Genomic DNA, 6,273 nt, shown 5'->3' on the forward strand with positions numbered 1-6,273 from the left:
ATTTTTTTTTTAAGAAGACAGGTGGGTCTTCTTCTTTCATAGTCTTGAACCAAAGCAAACATAGTGAATAAATTGCAAATATAACTTTGATTCTGAGGGATGAAGATTTGGTTTTGAAACAACATAATCGCTATGATGATCTCAGACCAATCACATAATTTGTTAATTATGGTTTCCAAAATCAGAAAAAAGCAAAGCCAAAAAAAAATCTATTTTTTCAAAGCTTTCAGCCGAAGGGAGATTTTTTTTCTTTTTTTGGTATAAGAATGTTGAATTATTACATCTTGATCATTACATCATGTGTCCGATTAATTATCATCTTGAAAGTGTTGATGGAGAATGTGTGTGAGATTATTAATGGAGAAATTAATGATTGAAGAAAATGGATGAACTTGTTAATGGGGTAATTAATGGTTGAAGAAAACGGGTGAAGTTGTTAATGGAGAAATTAATGGCTGAAGAAAATGGATGAGATTGTTAATGGAGGAATTGATGGTTTAAAGAAAATGAGTATTGTTATTCTTGATCAACTGGAGAAGAAAAGAGTGTAGGGTGTGGGTGTGGGTTGTCATGAGGGGGGTGGGGGCATTGAAGAAGAAGGATATTTTTTTTTGATGTATATTAAAATAAAATGTGGGATTATATCAGTTTTTAATTAAAAAACACGACATTTTTTCCTTTTTAATAAATAAATGCACCTCTTTTTTTAAAAAAAGTCACGTCAGTTTTAGGGGTCAAACAAATACACTTTAAAGATGTTAAGGGGGTAAGTTTAAGTGCTAAAGTGAGTTTGGAGGACAAGTGTTTCTCAAAGTATTACATTTATTACTTCCTCCATTTTAAAAAGAATTAATCAGTTTGACTTGGCACGAAATTTCAAGAAAATAAAAAATATCTTTAAATCTTGTGGTCCTAAATTAAAATTATGTCAAATGTATCAAAAAGTTCTTTAATTATATGGTTTTAAATATATCACATGTAAAGTTGAAATTAAAGTACTGTAAAGGGTCATTCTTTTTAAATTGATTAATAAAGAAAGTAGATCTTTTTTTTTTTTAGATAATACTCACAAAAATACCTGAACTTTGATCGAATTTTCAGTTGAGCATACTGAACTTTGCGGGGATCTTATCACCCCCTAGACATTTTAAAGTGGATTAAACTCTCCCCCCCCCCCCCCCCCCCCCCGCCCCCCGTCCCGCCCCAAAACTTTATACCCAGTTTCGGCGACTGGCGCGTGTAATACACGCGCTAATCTCATTTTTACATGTGTATTGGCGCGTGTAATACACGCGCCAACATCATATTTACACGTGTCCAAGTGGCCAAATATATGCCATTAAAATACCAAAAAAAAGTCTAAGGGATAATAGGACCCCCGCAAAGTTCAGTATGCTCAACTGAAAATCTAGTCAAAGCTCAAATATTTTGTGAGTATCATCCCTTTTTTTTTATACCAATAGAGTATATTCAAATAGTGATATAGTAAATTACACATATTATTTATTACTTTTTAATATGTGTATTACGTCAATAGTGAAAAAATATTATTGGAGAGAGGAATATTTTGTTAATCTGTACCCCATATAATTTTGTAATTAATTTTTTGGTTAAATTAAGATTTTCAACTTAATTTTGAAAGATAAAGTAGTTTTCTTTTAATTTGATTTTTAAAAAATTAATCACGTTTTGACGTTGTATACTCCTCTTGTCCATACTAGTTAACTACTTTCATTTTTACATGTTTCTTAAAAATTCATAAATGAGAACTGTCATTTTACTAATTCACCCTTTAAAATATTTACTTGAAACTTACAAACTTATTTTTGCACTTTCAAAAAGTATTAATTTAACAGTAAAATGAAAGAAGTTTTAATTAATTTTATCTTGATTTAGTAAGTAGACAAATTAATTCAGAACATGTATATTTAGTAAGGTGATCAACTAAAATGGGATGGAGGGAGTACTTACGAAAAAGTGTTACGGGCTTATAGTAGAATCATGACAATTCAAGTCCAATAGAAGTAAACACTAACTAGTAGAACGGATTCAATGTATATATATATATATATATATATATATATATATACACGTCAGCTTACGCCTTACTACGTACGGCCCAATATTGATCCTTTAAAATTCTAAGTTATATATAATTATATAATTTAGATTGATGAAGTTTGTATAACAATATTTTAAGTTGTTCAAACTTTTATGTCATTGATAGCCAATTATATTTTTTAAATATCTTAAAATTTTAATTATTGTGATTTATAATATTTTTCTTCTATTCTACTAATTAGAAGTGACATAGTAAATTATTATAACAAATACTTGTGAATTTTTTTTTAAGTGGTCTCATATAAGACGTCAAGTTAATTAAAATATCAAAAAATAATTTATCGTTTTATGTCTATTTTATTTAATATTAATTTTGTAATACTTAAATAACTTATAATAATTAATTATGAGTGATATAGTAAAATCACAGTTGAAACAGCTGAAATAGTCATGTCATAAATGTTTATTTTAATTTTTTTATTAAATATTTTTAATTATTTAATACATAAATGACTTATAATAATTACTTAGGAATAATATATTAAAATCACGATTGAAGCAGCTGAAGCGGGCATGTCGACCATGAGCAGCCTGCTTCAGCTGCTTATTGTGACTAATACGTAAATGACTTATAATAATTACTAAAAATAATATAGTAAAATCACGATTGAAGCAGCTGAAGTAGGCAGTTCAACCATGAGCAGCCTACTTCAGCTGCTTATTGTGACTAATACGTAAATTACTTATAATTATTACTTAGGGATAATATAGTAAAATCGTGATTGTAACAGCTAAAGCAGGCATATCAACCATGAGCAGCCTGCTTCAGCTGCTTACTGCGACTTATTATATAGTAGAATATATATATATATTAATTCAAAAATTTTAATTTTATATATATAAGCGAGGATGTGGGACTTTCGTCGTCCTCACAAAATTGGGCTCAGTTTTTTTTTTTTTTTTTGAAGTTTTAAATTTGACCATAAACTTACAATTAATTTTTTTATGTAAGTCTTGTTCATTTTTATCTTTAAAAGCCAAATTTGTTTTCTTTTTTCTACTTTTCAGAAACTCTACTATCTTCTACATTATCCGCATGTCACCTCAATTTTATCTTTAAACTTAAAGTTTGTCCTTGGTACTATACAAACATTATGAGTCACTAAAAAGTAGGTGGTACATTTTATAGAAACTCCAAGTCTCAACTTTTTTTCATTCTTTCAATTTGTAGGTTCTCTCATTTTAAAGTCGAGGTGAATGTATTCTCTCTGTGATTTGTAAAGTTTGTGAATTGATTTTTTTACGTGAAAACATCATATTTATATTTTCCTCTTTTATTTGTGTTTTGACATAAAATAGTTAGATATACACAAAGAGAAGTTTGTAGTTAATCTAATGAAAAAAGAATGACTTTCTGGTTGCTAATGAATTATAATGGTAGCGAGTCATATATATATAGAAACATGATTGTATTGGAAAATATTAAAAATACACTTACAACTAAATTAATTTTCTTATATGTTATTTTATGGATTTGTTGTTTCACCAAGATTCATGCTCTGGTTAATTTTTCTATTCACTATATATAATGTATAGGTAAAGGTTTAAATTTTGATTTAACATTTTGAGGTTCCTCATAAATAAACTCCAAAAAGATTCAAAGAAGTCTAAGAGCCCTAGTTTTGAAAAGCGTAAACCATTCGAAAATACTCTTAAATGATGCAGTAAGAATTTGGAAGCTAAATGTAAACTGCCAATATGATGCTATTGCTTAGAAGATTGGGGATTAGGAAATTTAGTAGACATTTTTTATTTATTAAAAGAAAGAGGATATAGTAAATGTCTTTTCAGTTTGTGTTGATATTAGTCCTAATGTTAAAAGAATCAGGCTTTTTGGTGAAAAAGGAGAACTGATTTTCCCTTCTAATTTATAAAAAGCAATTATTTTTTTATGTTGACATTGTTGAATAACTAAAAACGGAATATGAGATTTGAATATGGAGAATATTATTTAAACATATTTTATTTTTTATTATTAATATAATTTCATATAAGTAATTTAAGATGGATATTTTTTACAAGTGAGTTTGGGTCCGGGCTTAGCACATACCCTTCAAAACTAGTTTAATCTAGGGGAAAGGACAAAAATAACATCTAAAACTAAAATAATTTTACAAAACTAGCACCTAAATTTAAAAATTCGGTAAATAGCCACTCGGTGGAAAGTAATTCCAACCGATTGACCAAGAAATAAATACCCCAGTTTCTAACCTTCTTTTTGTGGACAATGTTTAGATATTCACTGGTTTCATTTTTGTAGGTCACATTCTTGCCTTCCTTTTTCTTTTCTTTTTTTTTTTTTAATAAATTTTTGTTGCTACTTTTTCTTGTCTCCTTTTCTTTTTTAAAGATTCTACTCTTTTTTATTCTTTTTAAACAATCGAGTAATTGCTTCTTTTTTTTTTTTTAAGATTATTTTGCATTCACCAACATTATTAAAATAACATACTATTTGTTTTGTTTAGTTTTACTTATTTATACAATAAAATATAATACCATATACTTTTAATATAATACAATTGTTAAAGATATATATTTATATATAATAATGATACAGTTTCTATATATATACATATTCTATATAATAATTATAGCATTTTTATACACATTTTATACAATTTTAACTACAATTATTATTTAGATATATATTTTATGCGACTTTATATAGTTTCTACATGCATTCTAAAAATGTATCAATCTAATATAATAGAGTATCAATTAAGTATATGGACACTGCAAGTGTATCAATGTAGTATAAAAATGTATTAATGTGGTATAAAAGAGTATCAATTGGGTGTAGAGACTGCATGAGCTTGCATAGAATTTCCTTTCTCTTTTTTAAAAGGTGTATCAATATATTATAAAAGTGTATCAATGTGATATAAAACTGTATCAATTGAGTATAGAGACTGCATGTGCCCAATTGGGTCAAAAGGCTAAAAAGGGAATTAAATTGGGCCGACTAACTACAGTTGTCTACATTTTCAAATTGTGAGCCATTTTTTTTTAAATGGCCAGCCCATGTCCTTTTCCCTTTAATCTACGTATGAAACAACCCTGTTTAAAGGCATTTAATCCTTAGGTATTACTGGTTCTCAAAAGAGTTAATATCTCCTTTAGTTGTTTATTTGTACAAAATTAATAAAAAGTTTTATTGATATATTTCGGAATTACGTCTTTAACAATATATTCTTATTTTATCTATAGGTTAATAAATCATCAAATTTGATTCTTTTTCATATGAAAAACTCAAAACAAAAAAAAAACTGAAAATTACATATATACACAAGTTAACTCTTAGTTATTACATAATATCCCTATTTTGAAAAGTAATTACAAAAATTTCTTATTAATTGTTTTGCGGAGAAATTTTGACTTTTGAGAAGAGAGTCACCACTTAATTTTGAAAAGGAATTAAGAAACCTTTATAAAATTACTTAAAACGGTTCAAAACAGGAAAATCGTTTTATGTTAGAGATTCCGAGTAAGTGGTTCCTATTAACGTTTTAGGAAGGTGTTAGGCACCTAAAACGTCCGCTAACTCGCGGTTATCCGGACTGTTTGAAAACGTTTTTGACTAACTTTGAAAAAAAAGAAAAGTTGATTTTTGAAAAATAAAAAAGCGATTTAGAAATATTTTGGTGCTTTAGGCAAAACTAGTTTTTTGGCGACTTAACTAAGGATTTAATTAGGTTCACAAAGCACATAATGAAGACAAACATAAAGAAAGGAAGGAAGTAAGGGATTTAGGTCATTGACCCAAACCAACAAAACCTGTCCTAATTCTATGTTCTTGGGCCTTTGTCCCATTTCACCTGTCCTAATTCTATGTTCTCGGGCCTTTGGCTAGAGTCTTTGTTTCACTTGTATTAAGTACAACTTTGGCTTCGAGGCCCAAAATAAATGAATAATGCAATAGATAAATAAATAAAATAGATAAAGACGACAGTTAAAAATATGGACGAATGAACAAAAAAAAGACTTTTTAATCCCTTTGTCGCTTCACAGATGGGATTTTAACCCATTTTTCTCTTGCATCCTTGTATTCATACACTACAGGGTCACTTTTAGGCCATCGGACTTGACTCAGTGAGATGGGCCTCATTGGCCCGATGAGGGATGCAAAGGAAAGAGTCCACTTGGACTCCAAAG

The sequence above is a fragment of the Capsicum annuum genome, chromosome 1, assembly GCF_002878395.1.
Source record: "Capsicum annuum cultivar UCD-10X-F1 chromosome 1, UCD10Xv1.1, whole genome shotgun sequence".
Lineage (NCBI taxonomy): Eukaryota > Viridiplantae > Streptophyta > Magnoliopsida > Solanales > Solanaceae > Capsicum > Capsicum annuum.